The sequence below is a fragment of the Molossus molossus genome, unplaced genomic scaffold, assembly GCF_014108415.1.
Source record: "Molossus molossus isolate mMolMol1 unplaced genomic scaffold, mMolMol1.p scaffold_m16_p_10, whole genome shotgun sequence".
NCBI classification, from domain to species: Eukaryota; Metazoa; Chordata; class Mammalia; order Chiroptera; family Molossidae; genus Molossus; species Molossus molossus.
This window is the reverse complement of record NW_023425345.1, coordinates 107,725,537-107,743,090: the sequence shown is the minus strand read 5'-3', so window position 1 is coordinate 107,743,090 and position 17,554 is coordinate 107,725,537. Positions and strand designations below refer to the sequence as shown.

Below are 17,554 nucleotides of genomic sequence, written 5' to 3'. Positions count from 1 at the left end.
TATCAAGAGAAATGGGACTAAGCCTGGGAGCGGGAGACAGATTAGAACATAACAAATTAAGAGAATGAAAAGACAAGTCACTGGCTGAGAGAAAAGAGTCCCAACGTCATATTTGGCAATGGACATCTATTTAAAGTAAACAAAGACTGCTTCAAACTGGACAACATGAAAGCAAACCGCCCAGGTAAGAAAATGGACAAAGGGTCTGAAGAAGACACCTCACCAAAGAAGATATACAAACGACAAGTAAGCACATGAAAAGATGTTCATCACATGTCTTCAGATAACTGCAAATTAACACAAGCAGACATGACTGCGCAGCTCTCAGAATGACTGAGACGCAGACCTGAGCGCAGCGGTGCGCCTGCGGAGCGGGCAGGCTGGGGGCGGGGGGCTGCGAACGCGCCGAACAGGGCCGCCGCTTTGGAAGACAGCTTAGCAGTTTCTTACAAAATTAAACCTGCTCCCACCACACACAGCAATCACGCCCCTTGGTATTTACCCAAATGAGTTGAAAACAGAGCCACACAGAAACCTGCACACGAATGTTAGTAGCAGTTTTATTCCTAATTGCTAAATATTGGAAGCAACCAAGATGTCCTTCGGTAGGTGGTGGATACACAGACTGGTCCTAGACAATGGGTTATTATTCAGCGATAGATAAGAAATGAACTAGAAAGGAAACATAAATGCGAGTTGTTAGCAGGGAAACAGTGGGGTGGAGCCAAGGAGGTGCATGAGGACCTATTGCTCTTGTTGCTCAATGTTTCTGCAAACCTAAAACTGCTTGAAAAAAAATTAATTAAAAATAACAAAACAAAATTCTGGGCAATTATAGAATAGTAAGTCATTGTTACAGAGGTGCACCCGACAGTGAGTCACATCAAACAGCCCTCCCGCAGACCTGGGTGGGCGATGAGTGAAGCAACCTCAGGAGAGCTTCTGAGGGGCTCTCGCTGGCAGAGGCCTTGGTGGACCAGCTGGTGCCGGTGCACAGGCCCTGCCGGCCAGGGAGGCCGCACCTCTGACAGCCCCAGTGGCTGGGGGCTCTTCCTGGGGTGAGGGAGGAGCAGGCCAGTGGGTATTTTGCTTTTGTTGTTTCTTTGCTTTTGTTGTTTTTTTGAATCCTCACCTGAAGAAATGTTGTGTGTTTTTTTTAAATTGATGAGAGAGAGAGGAAGTGATGGGGGGACACACAGAGAGAAACATTGATTGGTTGCCCCACTGTCCATGCCCCAGCTGGGAATCAACCCTACAACCTGGGTTTGATTTCCTGACTGGGACCGGAACCTGCCACCTTTTGATGTATGGGATGGCGCTCCTACTGCCTGAGCCACACCGGCCAGGGCTGCCAGTGGGCATTTTGAACAATTCCAGTTCCGAGGGGAGGCGGATTCCAGGGACCGCTGGAGGCAGCAGGGCCCGGTGGTGCGGCAGGGGGCAGGGACATTGCAGGGTCGCCTCGTTCCGGGGCTGGCGCAGTGCGGCGGCACCGTGAGGCTGTGGGCAGCCTTTGTGGACAGAGTGCGGTGAGCCTGCTGGCTGACCTGTGCTTCCTGCACCTGGACTTCAAATATTTTCTTCCCCGACCTACTCATCTCTCTCTTCCACTGCATCTAGAATGACGTACAGACCTCTTTTCTGAACACTAAATAGGACTGCATGATCTGAAGTCACGTAAACCATTTGACATCTAGGGTTGCCCCTCAAAATCTGGTCTGTGTGGTCTGTTTAAAAGAATCAGAGTGTTAAACATTTTTCTTTATTCTCTTTCCAAAATGAAGCTATTTCTTTCTGAGTTCCTGTAGAAAAAAATAGAAAAAAGTTGGAAAAAAAGAAGAAAAATTGTAGACAATGTTTCATTTATAGAGTCAGGGGCTCCTGGGCTACAGGGCAGCGTGGCTCCCAGTGCAGGACGGTCGTCTTTGTCGGTGTAGCGCGTGGGGGCAGCGCGCCCTGTGAACAGGTGGCTGGCAGCAGAGGGCTCGGCCCGTGGCCATGGTGGCGGTGGCGGTGGTGGTGGCGCTGGCGTGTTACTCCACGTCCCTTTGTGCTCAGAGAAATTACTGTGGTTCCTCACGCACAAAAAGGACCTTTGGAAATTACATTGAACATACTGTATCACTATAATCCTTTATGTGTTTTGTCTTCTTATAATTTGTGCTGAAGTCATTATCCTTTAAAAGCAAATTTTAAATTGTAAGATCAAAGTTGACTGCAGTTATGAAAATCGTTTAGATTAGCTCAGGCATTTGGCTCAAATGCCTTCCTCTCTCTGTCTCTTTGTCTCTGTCCAGCTTTATCATGATTTGCTTCCTCATCTCCGGATCCCTCCTTCTTCAGAGTGAAGAGCCCGTGGTGAAGAGCGTCTTTACTGTTTTCCTGTTGTCGTCAGCTCCGGTGTCCGTGCGGGGCTCTGTGTTCACACAGAAAGATGGCCCTGGCGCTCCAGCTCTGATACTGGGGCTCCGACGATCTCACAGAGGACTTTGGAGGGCACAGGGTTTAGGCCCCTGCTGAGCCTAGAACAGCTCTGTCTGAATCTCTTCATAGCTGGGGCTTTTCTGGGATTCGATTTGGAGACAGGGCTCCTAATTAAACATAGCAAAGGAGTAAAAACCCGTGGTTTTGGTTGAACTGACAGACAGAAGTCAGGTCATGTTTACATGTGTCCTTTGCTACTGTCTCTTCCTCCCCAATTTTTGTCATCTCTGGAGGCCAGATAGACTTGGGATAAATGCCTCACTATGTGTCAGAATCTCTGGGATCAGATACTTGGGACACGTTGATCTCTAGCTGTCTGAGTCCAGGCTCTAAACAGATGTATCTTAACATATCAAGCAGTTCCCCTTGTCTTATTCAGTCCCTGATGCTCCCACAACCATGCACACAAATGTGTCAATCCAAACGACTTCTTCCTCATCATCACAGAAATCTGGATTGAGAAAAAGCCTGAAACAAAATGAGCTTTCTGTGGTGCCGCGGGTCACACATATTTTTAGATCCCTAGCGGGGGATGTGTGTAGGTGCAGACCCCTTCTTGGATTCCATGTCAAAGCTTGGAAGAAAAACTTTCCAGAAGGTTCAAGGTTTGGAAAGTGTGGTGTCTGAATAGTTCAGATTTGTTAGATAAGAAGGCTGATCAGTTTCCCATAGAATTTATCTAATATTAAAATTGTTTCAAAAGGTCAGCCTGGCATTTCAAGCTCAGGGGTTGAGTCCACAGGGAGAAGAGCCCCAGGAACATGGTGCTTTGTGTTCTCTTCTTTAAAATCGAATTTATTGACGTGACCTTGGTTCACAACACCATGCAGGTTTCAAGTGTACAACTCAACCAAACCTATCTGCACACTGCATCGTGCCCATCGCCCCAAGCAAAGTCTCTTCCGGCCACCATTTACCCTCCCGTTGCCCGCCTCCCCTACCCCACCCCCTTCCCGCTGGCGATCACCACACTGCTGCCTGTGTCTATGTGTCATATATAGAATGTGCATATATACGTGTGTGTACATGTGTGTGTGCATGTATATATTTTTTCTTAATCCTTTGACTTTCTTTCATCCAGGCCCCAACAGCCCTCCCCTCTGACAGCTGTCAGTCTGCTGTTCCATGTGTCCGTGCCTCTGTTTCTATTTTGCTTGTGAGTTTATTTTTTTATTATAGTCCACATATAAGTGAGATCATGTGGTACTTGTCTTCCTCTGAGTGGCTTATTTCACTTAGCATAGTACTCTCCAGGTCCATCCATGCTGTCACAAAAAGTAGATTTCCTTTTTAAAGTTTTTTTTTATAGCCGAGTAGTATTCCATGGTGTACGCGTGCCACAGCTTTGTCATCCACTCATCTATGGATGAGCACTTGAGCCCATTCCAGAGCTCAGATATTGTAAATAGTGCTGCAGTAAGCAGAGGGGTGCATGTATTCTTTTGAATTAGTGTTTTGTATTTCTTTGGTTATTTTCCAGAAGTGAGGCTGCTGGGTCATAAGGCAGTTCCACTTTTAATTACTTTTTCTCACCCAAGGATATGCTTTTCATTGATTTTTAGAGAGGAAAGCAGAGAGAGAGAAACATCAATGTGAAACAGAAACATCAATCGGTTGCCTCCCATACTCACCCCAACCACACATGGAACCCAAAACCCAGGTATGTGCCCTGACCAGGAATAGAACCTGCCACCTTTCAGTGTATAGGACAATACTTCAATCAACTGAACCACACCAGTCAGGGCCATTTTTAATTTTTGAAGAAACTGCATACTGTTTCCACAGTGGCTGCGTCAGTCTGCATTCCCACCAACAGTGTACGAGGGTTCCCTTTTCTCCACGTGCTTGTCAGCACTTGTTTCCTGATTTATTGATTACAGCCATTGTGTCAGACATGAGGTGATAACTCATTGTGGTTTTAATTTGCATCTCTCTGATAATTAGTGATGTTAAACATTTTTTTGTATGTCTATTGGCCATCAGTATGTCCTCTTTGGAGAAGTGTCTAGTCAGGTCCTTTGCCCATTTTTAAATTGGGTTGTTTGTCTTCTTGGTGTCGAGTAATATAAGTTCTTTATATATTTTGGAAACTAACCCCTTATCAGAAGTATCACTGGCAAATATGTTCTCTCTTTCAGTAGGTTCTCTTTTTATTTTCTTGATTTTTTTTTGCTGTGCAAGAGCTTTTTAGTTTGATGTGGTCCTATTTGCTTTTTTCCCCTTTCGTTTCCCTGGCCCAAGGAGATATACCAGAAAAAAAAAAAGCCTGAAATTTTACTGCCTATGTTTTCTTCAAGAATTGTGATTTACATTTAAGGCTTTAATCCACTTTGAGTTTATTCTTGTGTAAGGTGTAAGTTGGTGGTCTAGTTTTATTTTTTGCATGTAGCTGTCCAATTTTCTAAACACCATTTATCGAAGAGACTGTCTTTACCCCTCTGTATGTTTTGCTTTCTTTGTGAAGTATTAATTGACCATAAAGACATGAGTTTATTTCCATATTCTCTATTCTGTTTCATTGATCCATATGATTGTTCTTGTGCCAATACTATGCTGTGTTTATTACTATGGTCTTGTATAGTTTGATATCAAGTAGTATGAAATCTCCAACTTTGTTTTTCTTTCTCAAGATTGCTGAAGATGTTTGGGTTCTTTTGTAGATGGTTCTCTACACATTTTTGGAATATTTCTTTTAGATCTATGAGATATGCCATAGTATTTTAAAAGGAATTACTTTGAAACTGTAGATTGCTTTGAGTAGTAAGGACATTTTAATGATGTTGGTATTTTGATTCATGAATATATATGCTTCCACTTGTTTGTATTTTCCTGAAATTCTTCCTTTTGTGTCTAATAATTATTTTTAGTATAAACCTTTTACCTTCTTGGTTAAATCTATTGAGGTACCTTATATTTTTGTTGCCATAGTAAATGGGATTGTTTTGTTAATTTCTCTTTCTAACAGATCATTATTGATATATAAAAATAACATAGATTTCTGATTATTAATGTTTTATTCTGCTATTTTGCTGAATTCATTTATTAGATATAATAGTTTTTTGGTGGAATCTTTAGTGTTTTCTATAACAATATCATGTTACCTGGGAATAATGACAGTTTTACTTCTCCCTTTCCAATTTGAATGCCTTTTATTTCTTCTTCTTGTCTGATTGCTGTGGCTAGTCCTCTAGTGCTATGTTGAATAAGAGTGGAGAAAACAGACAACCCTGTCTTGTTCTTGATCATAAGGGAAACATTTTTAGTTTTTTTCCATTGAGTATGATGTTGGCTGTGTGTCTGTCATATATGGTTTTTATTATGTTGAAGTATGACACTCTTTTTCCATTTTGCTGAGAATTTTTATCATAAATTGGTGCTGAATTTTATCAAATGCTTTTTCTGCATCTATTGATATAATGATGTAATTTTTATCCTCCATTTTGTATTGTTTTGCAAACAATAACCATTGGAGAAACCTTGCATCACAGGAATAACTCCCACTTGATCATGGTGTATGATTTTTTAAAATGTATTGCTGGATATGTTTTGCTAACACTTTGTTAAGGATTTTAGCATTGATGTTTATCAGGGATAGTAGCCTATGATTTTTGTTCCTTGTAGTGTTTTTTGTCTGGTTTTGTAATAAGGATAATGCTGGCCTTGTAAAAGAGGGGCCTGGAGTGCTCCCTCCTCTTGAGTTTTTTGGAATAGTTTGACAAGGATCGGTGTTAGTTCTTGGAATGTTTGGTAAAATTCACCTTTGAAGTCTTCTGATTTGGGAACTTTGTTTGCTGGGAGTTTTTTGATGATTGCTTTGACTTTATTAGTTGTAATTGATTTATTCAGGTTTTCTGATTCTACCCGATTCAATTTTGGAAGATTGTATGTTTCATTTATCCATTTGCTCAGGGAATCCAATTTGTTGGCATATAGTTTTTCATAGTATTTTATTTTTAATTAATTTATTTTTGTTATAGATGTTTTTCCTTTTTCCCCTAGACACCCTCCTTCCAATCCTCCCCCCCCCCCTCCCTTAGCATTGTTGTCTATGACCATTGGTTACACATATATGCATGTAAGTTCTTTGGTGTATCTTATTTCTCCCCTCCTGGCCCCCTCCTCTGAGGTTTGTCAGTCTGAACCATACTCCTTTCTAGTCCGTTTGTTCATCAGTTTATTTTGTTCATTATATTCCACAAACAAGTGAGATCAGGTGGTATCTGTCTTTCTCTGATTAGGTTATTTTGCTTAGCATAATGCTCTTCAGGTCCCTCCATATCATCTCAAAGGATAAGAGATCTTTCTTTCTCACAGCTGCATAGTATTCCACTGTGTGTATGTACCACAGCTTTTTATCCACTCGTCTAATACTGATGGACACTTGGGCTGTTTCCAGATCTTAGTGATTGTAAATAGTGCTGCCATAAAAGTGGAGGTACATATATTCTTTCTGATTGGTGTTTCAGGCTTCTTAGGGTATATTCCTAGAAGTGGGATCACTGGGTCAAAGGGCAGTTCAATTTTTACGTTTTTGAGGAAGCACCGTATTGTTTTCTATAGTAGCTGCACCAGTCTGCATTCCCACCAGCAGTGTACTGGAGTCCCCTTTTCTCCACACCCTCGCCAACACTTGTTGTGTGATGATTTGTTGATGGCGGCCATTCTGGCAGCTGTGAGGTGATACCTCAGAGTAATTTTAATTTACATCTCTCTGATGATTAGTGACATTGAGCACTTTTTTCATATGTCTCTTAGTCATTTGTATGTCCTGTTTGGAGAGGTGTCTATTTAGGTCCTCTGCTTATTTTTCAATTGGGTTCTTTGTCTTCCTTTTGTTGAGTTGTATGCATACTCTATATATTTTGGAAATCAACCCCTTATCTATGTATTGTTGATAATTATGATCTCCCATATAGTGGGTTCTCTTTCCATTTTGATGTTTGTTTCTCTTTCTTTGTTTCCCTCCCTCCCTTCCTTCCTTCCTTCCTTCCTTCCTTCCTTCCTTCCTTCCTTCCTTCCTTCCTTCCTTCCTTCCTTCCTTCCTTCCTTCCTTCCTTTCCTTACATGCCCCTAGCTGGAACTGAACCTGGGACTCTCTGGTCCGCAGGCTGACTCTCTAACCACTGAGCCAAACCAGCCAGGGCTGCTTCTTTTTCTTTGCTGAAGTTTTCTGGTTGATGTAGTCCCATGTATTAATTTTTTCATTTGTTTCTCTTGCTTTGGTGTTTATCAGTGAAAATTCTGCTGTGTATGATGTCCAAAATTTTATTTCCTACATTTTCTTCTAGGATTTTTATGGATTCACAAGTCACATTTAAATCTTTTATCCATTTTGAGTTTATTCTTTTGTGTATAGTGTAAGTTGGTGGTATAGTTTTATTTATTTATTTATTTTTGCATGAAGCTGTCCAATTTTCCCAACACCATTTATTAAAGAGGCTGTCTTTACTCCATTGTATGCTCTTGCCACATTTGTCAAATATTAATTGAGCATAACATCTTGGGTCAATTTTCGGGTTCTCTGTTCTGTTCCATTGATAAATATGCTTGTTCTTGTGCCAGTACCAGGCTGTTTTGTTTACAATGTCTTTGTGGTATAACATGATTTCGGTATTGTGATCCCTCCTACTTAGTTCTTTTTCAAGATTGCTGTGGGTATTTGTTTTTTTATTTTATTTTATTTTTTTTTGTTTCATACAATCTTTTGGAGTATTTTTTCTAGTTCCATGAAATATGCCATTGGTATTTTTTTTTTTTTTTAATCCTCACCCGAGGATATTTTTCCATTTTTTGTACAGATAGAGTGGGAGGGAGAGAGAGGAAGGGAGAGAGAGAGAAACATCGACGTGAAGGGACACATCGAGTGGCTGCCACCCGCACGACCAACCAGGGCCGGGGATAAACTGCAACCGAGGTACATGCCCTTAGCAGTAACCGAACCCGGGTCTCTCCGGACCGCAGGCTGACGCTCTAACCGCTGAGCCAAACTGGCCAGGGCTGTCATTGGTATTTTAATGGGGATTGCATTGAATCTGTAGATCACTTTGGGTGGTATGGACATTTGTTGATGATAATTCTTCTAATCCATGAATAAGGTATGTACTTCCGGTTTTTAAATATCTTCTTCTATGTCTTTTTTCCATGTCCTTTAGTTTTCTGTGTATAGGTCCTTTACTTCTTTGGTTAAGTTATTCCTAGTTACTTATTATTATTATTTATTTGCTGCAATGATAAATGAGGTTTTTTTTTTTTTAGTTTCTCTTTCTGTGAGTTCATTATTTGTGTATAAGCATGTCATTGATTTCTTGATGTTAATTTTGTATCCTGCAACTTTGACCAATTCTTTTATTAGCTCTAGTAGATATTTGATGGAGTCTTTAGGGTTTTCCATATACAATATCATGTCATCTGCCAGTCATGACAGTTTTACTTCCTCCTTTCCAATTTGTATTCCTTTTATTTTTTCTTCTTGTCTAATTGCTGTGGCTAAGACTTCCAGTATTATGTTAAATAAGAGTGGTGAAAGTGGACATTCCTGTCTTATACCTGTTCTTAAGGGAAACACTTTTAGTTTTGCCTACTGAGTGTGATAGTGGCTGTAGGTTTTTCATATATGGCTTTTATTATGCCAAGATATAATACCTCTATTCCTACACTACTGAGTGTTTTTATCAGAAATGGGTGCTAAATTTTGTTGAATGCTTTTTCAGCATCTATTGATATGATCATATGGTTTTTATCTTTCATTTTGTTTACGTGGTGTATCATATTTATTATGTGCAAATATTGTACCAGCCTTGCACCCCTTGGATGAATTCCACGTGGTCTTGGTGAATACTTTTTTTTGATGTATTGCTGCATCTGACATGCTAATATTTTGTTCGGGATTTTGGCATCTATGCTCATCAGAGATATTGGCCTGTAGTTTTCTTTCTTTGTGGTGCTTTATCTGGTTTTGGAATTATAATTATGTTGGCCTCGTAAAATGAGTTTGGAAGTCTTGTTTTTATTGAATTTTTTTTTTTTTTTTTTAAGAAAGAGAGGCAAGGAAAGAGTGAAAGAGAGAGAAGCATCTATGTGTGAGAGAAGCAACAGTTGCTTCCCATATGGACCCTGACCAGGAACCGATCTCACAACCTGGATGTGTGTCCTGACCAGGAATCAAACTGGCCACATTTTAGTGCACAGATGATACTCAACAAAATGAGCCACACATGCCAAGGCTAGGTAAGACTTAAGTACTTCAAACACAATCCACAGGACTATGCTGATGTCCCATTTTATATGGTGTCCTGGAGGAAATGAGGCAGCTGGAAAATAGAACCTGTCCTATTCTGAGGCCCATCTTCTGTCTTGTAACTTGCTTGGGGAGCCAGGGGGATAAACTTCTGAATCCAGCATTGCCCTCATTTGGGTTTTTTCCTTGCTAACACCATGGTTTAGCTGCCTAAGCCATTCTTGGGCATTCTGTAGAATGTTGTTGACCAAGACAACTAGTTGTTGGGCATTAAGTAGCTTCTTCACATAGAGGTTGAGATCCAGGGTCACTTCCTGATCCTCACTGATATGGCACGGTTCAGTAGCTTGGTTGTCAGTTTGCCCCACAGCTCTGCCTGGGTATTTCTGATGGTGTGAAAGTGAGAGCCAAGCTGATGCACAGCCAGTTGCAGAAACTTGAGTAGCCCCTTGGTGAAGAGGTTGCAGCCTGTGGGCCCACCACTGGGGTCCCTGCCCTGGACACAGTGGAGGAACCAGCTCCCCCCTCATGAATTATCCTTACTCGCAGAACCTGCCATGAGGGCCACCCATAGTATTTTCTTAAAATTGTTTGTATTTCTGTGGTGTCAGTTGTTATTTCACTTATTTCATTTCTTTTTTTATTTATTTGGGTCCTCTCTATTTTTTTCTTTTTTTAATTGAATATATTTGGGTAACACTGGTTAACAAAATTATGCAGGTTTCAGGTGCATAATTCTACAACACATCATCCCTGAATTGTATTGTGTGTTGAGCACTCCAAGTCCAGTCTCTCCATCATCATTCCCCCCCCATCCCCTCCTCCTTCTACCCTTACTCTCCACTTCTCCCCTGTCAATCACCACACTGTTGTCCATGTCCATCTTTTCCCCTCTTTTTTCTTTTCTGATCTATTCCAACCTTCCTTTTGTTTCTTGAAGAGTCTAATTAAAGGCTCATTAATCTTGTTTATATTTTCAAAGAACCAGCTCTTGGTTTCACTTATCTTTTTTGAAGTCTTTATGTCATTTATTTTTATTCTAATCTTTATTATTTCCTTCTTGCTACTTACTCTGGATTTTGTTTGTTATTCTTTTTCTAGTTCTTTTAGGTGTAAGGTTAGATTGTTTATTTTAGATTTTTCATGTTTCTTGAGGCAGGCTTGTAGTGCTATGAACTTCCCTCTGAGAACTGGTTTTACTGTGTCCCATAGATTTCAGGTTGTTGTGTGTTCATTTACATTTGTCTCCAGGTAGTTTTTGATTTTTTCCCTTGATCTCATTGTTAACTCATTCATTGTTTAATAACATGTTACTTAGCATCCATGTATTTGAATGTTTTTTAACTTTTTATTGTAACTGATTTCTAATTTTATACCATTGTGGTCAGTGAAGATGATTAATATGATTTTAATCTTCTTGAATTTGTGAGGACTTATTTGTATTGTACCATATGTTCTCTCTTTAAGAATGTTTCATGTGCACTTGAGAAGAATGTATGTTCTACTGACTTGGGATGAAATGTTCTGTAACTATCAATTAAATCATTCCAATCCAGTGTGTTATGGTCATTGATGCCTTGTTGATTTTTTGTCTGGAAAATCTATCTATGGACGTCAGTGGAGTGTTAAAATCCCCTACAATAACTGTATTGCGGTTGACCTTTCCCTTAAAGGCCACCAACATTTTCTTTCTATATTTAGGTGTGCCTCTGTTGGGGGCTTATATGTTTATAAGGATTATATCCTTTATTTGGATTGATCTCTTTAGTATAATGTAGTGACCTTCTTTATCTCTTGTTATGGCCTTTGTTTTGAAGTCTAGTTTGTCTGTTATAAGTATTGTTGCCCCAGCTTTTTCTTCTTTTCTATTTGCAAGCAATAATTTTTTCCATTCTTCACTTTTATTCAGTGTGGAACGTTTGTTCAGTGTGGGGTCTCTTTTAGACAGCACATATGTGGTCATGTTTTCTTATCTTTTCAGCGATCCTATGTCTTTTAAACCATTTACATTTAAGATTGTTATTGATAGGCATTTATTTATTGCCATTTCATCTCTTTTTCCTTTGCCAAAGTAAGATTTTATTTTGAAAGTCACTTGAAAGACACTAAAACTCAACAGATGTAGATTCCAAATTCATATTCTACCAGTGGTCTCTGTCACATCAAAAAGTTGTTTTCTTTGATAATTCCTATTTTTAGCTTTCTGGAGAAGAGACCTTTTTCCCATAAGCCATCTTCATTTTTTTTTTTTTTTTTTTGTAGAGTGGAGCTTTATTTCCAGGAAATAATGTATTTGTTGGAGATGGGTAATTATTTTTTTTCTCACCCGAGGACATTTTTCCATTTATTGTTCAGATAGAGTGGGAGGGAGAGAGAGGGGGAGAGAGAGAGAGAGAGAGAGAGAGAGAGAGAGAGAGAAACACGGACGTGAAAGGGACATATCGAGTGGTTGCCACCCGCACGACCAACCAGGGCCGGGGACAAACTGCAACCGAGGTACATGCCCTTAGCGGGAACCGAACCCGGGTTTCTCCGGACCACAGGCCGATGCTCTAACCACTGAGCCAAACCGGCCAGGGTAATTTTTTAATAACATCAAGGTTGTTCTAATATGTTCAACAAAGGGGGGAGGCGGATTCAGCCAGAGGTGAAGTGGAAAGGTTCTCTAGTATTTGCTTATCATCTTGCTGCAACCAGAAATCCGCATGTGGAAATGGCACCCAGGAATACGGTCCTGTATGAAGCTGTTATGTCTTTGCATCGTAAATACCAGTCTTGTTCCTCCTGCTAAAGCTCCTGCAGCACGCAGCTCCTCCTCTGGACCTCGAGCTTGCAAGGCGCTCTGTAAATCTCAGCAGTTTGACATTGACAGCAATGCCATAGTCTTCCCAGTCACTTCATTCTGTCACACATAATGTTGCTAAGTGAATGTCATCTTCTTGTCTGTCAAATTCACTAAGAAGTTGATGAGTAAGTTTTCGTGACAACTGCCTATCGTCACCGAAGCCGCCCACGAGGTGCGCTTCCAGCCTCCCACCTTGAGCGTGGTCAGAAAAGGATTCCATGGAGTTCATGACCAAGGGGACCTCAGCTTTGGTGTTGGTTACATCACAATGTGGCAAGCACTAGCTCCATTACCTGTGTGCCTCAAGACCACATGTGACAAGTGGTGGCATCATCAGAACCCAGAGTCGAGATGGAGCCATACTTTGGGGAGGTCACAGCAAGCTCTCTTTGCTGAACATACAGAAGGCCCTGAGCCCCATTTCATTCTTTTTAAAAAAATTTTAATTTATTTTTTATCCTCACTCGAGGACATTCTTGCATTCATTTTCAGATAGAGCAAGAGGCAGAGGGAGGACGAGAGAGAAACATCCATGCAAGAGAGACACACCGACCAGCCGCCACCCACACACCCCATCCAGGGCTGGGGACAAACTGCAACCAAGGTACCGCCCCCAGCAGAAACCGAACCCGGAACTCTCTGGTCCAGAGACCTGTGTTCCAACCACTAAGCCAAACTGGCCAGGGCCCCATTTCATTCTTTAGTCATTCTTTATACCTATGTTCCTCTCTCTATTTCTTCTCCTCCACTTCCTCCTCCTCCTCTTTCTTTTTTTCTTTCATATATATATATATATATATATATATATATATAGTTCAGATAGAGTGGGAGAGAGAGAGAGAGAGAAACATCGACGTGAAAGGGACACATCGAGTGGCTGCCACCCGCATGACCAAACCAGGGCCGGGGACAAACTGCAACTGAGGTACGCGCCCTTAGCGGGAACCGAACCTGGTCTCTCTGGACCGCAGGCCAAAGCTCTAACCGCTGAGCCAAACCAGCCAGGGCGGGTCTTTGTGACATTTCTTGCAATATTGGTTGGGTGGTAATGAGCTCCTTTAGATTTTCTTTTTGCCTGGGAGACTCCTTTTTTTTTGCTCACTAAAGATGCATGACTTTCTCAGAATAACCAAAAATATTATGCCATAAAGTAGAGTGAACACTATCTTCTGATTCCCAGACAGGTCTATGCACAACTCATAATTCTGAAAAAAAAAAATATAATGGGTGCCTCTTACTAAAATCATTCTTATGATGATATATGACATCAATTACAAAATAATATAGTAGTTCATAAATTCTATCTAGAAAGATTCAGATGAACATTAATTTTATTGATATATTCATTGGTGTAGAAAGTTTGGTTTGCTATGTTTTCTTAAATTTGTTTTTTATTTTGTAACAATTTATTAAATTTTTTATTATTACAGATGTCCCTCCTTTTCTTCCCAATGACACTCTCCTTCTTGCTCCCCATCCTGCCTTCAATATACTGTTCTCCCTGTCCATTGGTTATATGTGCTTACAAGTTCTTTGGTTTATCTCTTGCCTCCCCTCCACCCAGCCCCCTTGTCTCTGAGGTTTGTCAGTCTGTTCCTTACTCCCATGTCTCTGGCTCTATTTTGTTCATCAGTTTGTTTTGTTCATTACATTCCACAAATAAGTGATACTCTCCAGGTTCCTCCATGTCATCTCAAAGAATAAGAGATCTTTCTTTTTTATAGCTGCATAGTATTCCATTGTGTACATGTACCACAGCTTTTTTAACCACTCATCTACTGATGAGCACTTGGGGCTGTTTCCAGATCTTAGCTATTGTAAATAGCACTGCTATGAACATAGGGGTGCATAAATTCTTTCTGATTGGTATTTCAGGCTTCTTAGGACGTAGTCCTAGAAGTGGAATCACTGGGTCAAATGGAAATTCCATTTTTAATTTTTTGAGGAAGCACTATGTTGTTTTCCATAGTGGCTGCACCAGTCTGCATTCCCACCAGCAGTGTACTAGAGTCCCCTTTTCTCCACACCCTCACCAGCACTTGTTGTTTGAGGATTTGTTGATGGCGGCCATTCTGACAGGTGTGAGGTAATATCTCATAGTCATGTTAATTTACATCTCTCTGATGATTAGTGATGTTGAGCATTTTTTCATCTGTCTCCTGGCCATTTGCATGTCCTATTTGGAGAAGTGTCTATTCAGGTCTTCATCCCATTTTTTAATTGGATTGTCTTCCTTTTGTTGAGTTGTATGATGTGTAGAAGATTTTTAGTTTTATGTAGTCCCATTTATTATTTTTTCCCCTTGTTTCCCTTGCCTTAGGTATGTATTAGTGAAAATTCTGCTATGTGTGATATCTGAGATTTTGCTACCTACATGTTCTTCTAGGATTTTTATGGGTTCATGAGTCACATTTAAGTCTTTTATCCATTTGTTTTTCATTTTGTGTATGTGGTGAGTCACATTTATTGATTTGTGAATATTTTACTCTCCTTGCATCCCTGGGATAAATCCTAGTTGATTGTGGTGTATATTTTTAAAATATATTGTGGATCCGATTTGCTAAGATTTTGCTGATGATTTCAGCATCTATGTTCATCAGGGTTATTGTCTTATAATTTTATTTCTTTGTAGTGTCTTTAGCTGATTTTGGTATTAAAATTATGCTGGCATCATAAAAAGAGCTTGAAAGTCTTCCTTGCTTGTGAATGTTTTGGAATAGTTTGAGGAGAATAGGTTTTAGTTCTTCTTTGAATTTTTGGTAAAACTGCCCTATAAAGCTGTCCAGTCCAGGACACTTACTTGCTGGGAGTTTATTGATTACTGCTTCTATATCCTTAATTGTTATTGGTCTGTTCGGGTTTTCTGACACTTTCCAGTTAAATTTTGGAAGACTGTATCATTCTAGGAATTTGTCCATTTCACCTAGGTTGTCGAATTTATTGGCATATAATTGTTCATAGTATTTTCTTACAATTCTTTTGATTTATGTGGTGTCAGTTATTACTTCACCTGTTTTGTTTCTGATTTTATTTTTATTATTACATTTTAAATTTTTTTCTTTATTGGTTTTAGAGAGAGAGGAAGGGAGAGGGAGAGAGAGATAAAAACATTGATGAGAGAGAACATTGATTAGCTGCCTTCTGCATGCCCCCTACTAGGGATTTGACCCACAGCCTGGACATGTGCCCTGACTAGGAATTGAACCAGGACCTCTCAGTCTTTGAGACAAACCTCAATCCACACAGGTCAGTTAGACTCATTTTAGATTTTATTAATGTAGGTCCTCCTTTTTTTTTTTTTTTTGGTGAGTTTGGATAAAGGTTGATCAATCTTGTTTATCTTTTCAAAGAACCAGCTCTTGGTTTCCTTGATCTTTTGTATTATTTTTTAGTTTTCATGTCATTTATTTCCACTCTCTTCTTTATTACTTCCTTCCTTCTACTAACTCGGGGTTTTTCTTTTTATTCTTCTAAATGTTTAAGTTATAGGGTTAGATACTTTGTTAGAAATTTTTCCTGTTTCTTGAGGTAGGCCTGTATTGCTATGAACTTTTCTCTCAGGACTGCTTTCACTGTGTTCCACAGTATACTGTTGTGTATTCATTTTCATTAGTTTCCAGGAAGCTTTTGTTTTTTCTTGATCTCATTGGTAACCCATTCATTGTGGAATAGCATGTTATTTAGCCTCCATATTTTTGGATATTATTGAGTGTTTTTATTGTAATTGATTTTTATTTTCATGCCATTGTGATCTGAGAAGATGCTTGAAATTATTTTAATCTTCTTGAATTTGTGAAGACTTATTTTGTGTCCTTATATGTGGTCTATCTTTGAGAATGTTCTATATACGCTTGAGAAGAATATACATTCTTTAGCTTTGGGGTGAATTGTTCTGTGAACATCGATTAAATCCAGCTGACCTAGTGTGTCATTTAATATCTTTGTATCTTTGTTAATTTTTTGTCTATCTAGTGATATCAGTAGGGTGTTAAAATCCCAAACTTTGATTGTGTTGCTGTCAATGTCTCCCTTGAAGTTCTACAGAAGCTTTTAAATATATTTTGGTGCTCCTATATTGGGTGCATATATGTTTACCAGGGTTATATCCTCTTGTTGGATTGATCCCTTTAATCTTATGTAGTGACCCTCTTTTTGTCTTATTATGGTCTTCATTTTGAAGTGTACCTTATCAGATATGAGTATTGCTATACCAGATACTTTTTCATTTCCATTTGCATGAAATTTTTTTTCCCATCCCTTCACTTTCATCCTGTGTGTGTCTTTTGTTCTGAGGTGAGTCTCTTGTAGAGAGCATATATATGGGTCATGTTTTCTTACCCAGTCAGCTACCCTATGTCTTTTGATTGGGGCATTGTAGTTATTTACATTTAAAGTTATTATCGATAGGTACTTATTTGTTGCCATATTTATTCTTTATGCCTGTGTTCCTCTATTTCTTCTTTTTCTTACGATACCTTTAGCACTTCTTGCATTGCTGGTTTGGTAGTAGTAGATTCCTCTTGCCTTTTTTTTTTTTTTTTGTCTGTGAAGCTCTTTATTTCACCTTCAATTTTGAATGGTAGCCTTGCTGGATAGAGTAGTCTTGAATTCAGACCCTTGCTTTTCATTACTTTGTATACTTCTTGCCACTGTCGTGATGCTATTGAGAAATCAGCTGACAGTCTAATGGGAGCTCCTTTGTAGGTAACTTTCTGACTGTTTCTTGCTGCTTTTAAGATTCTTTCTTTGTCTTTAATGTTTGCCGTTTCGATTATGATGTGTCTAGATGTGGTTCTTTTGGGGATCATCTTGACTGGGACTCTCTATGTTTCCTGGGCTTGTGTGACTTTTTCCTTCACCAGATTAGGGATATTTCCTGTTATTATTTCTTTAAACATGTTCTCTATTCCTTTCTCCAATTCTTCTCCTTCTGGTATCCCTATGATACAAATGTTATTATGTTTTGTGTTGTTCCAAAGCTCCCTTAA

At 39.6% G+C, this 17,554-nt stretch overlaps 2 pseudogenes; both read right to left on the bottom strand.

Annotated features, from left to right (window-relative positions):
- Positions 1-9,813: 9,813 nt before the first annotated feature.
- LOC118623853 lies at positions 9,814-10,598 on the bottom strand (annotated as a pseudogene).
- Positions 10,599-12,336: 1,738 nt separating this feature from the next.
- LOC118623852 overlaps positions 12,337-17,554 on the bottom strand; it is a 123,123-nt pseudogene continuing 117,905 nt past the window's right edge.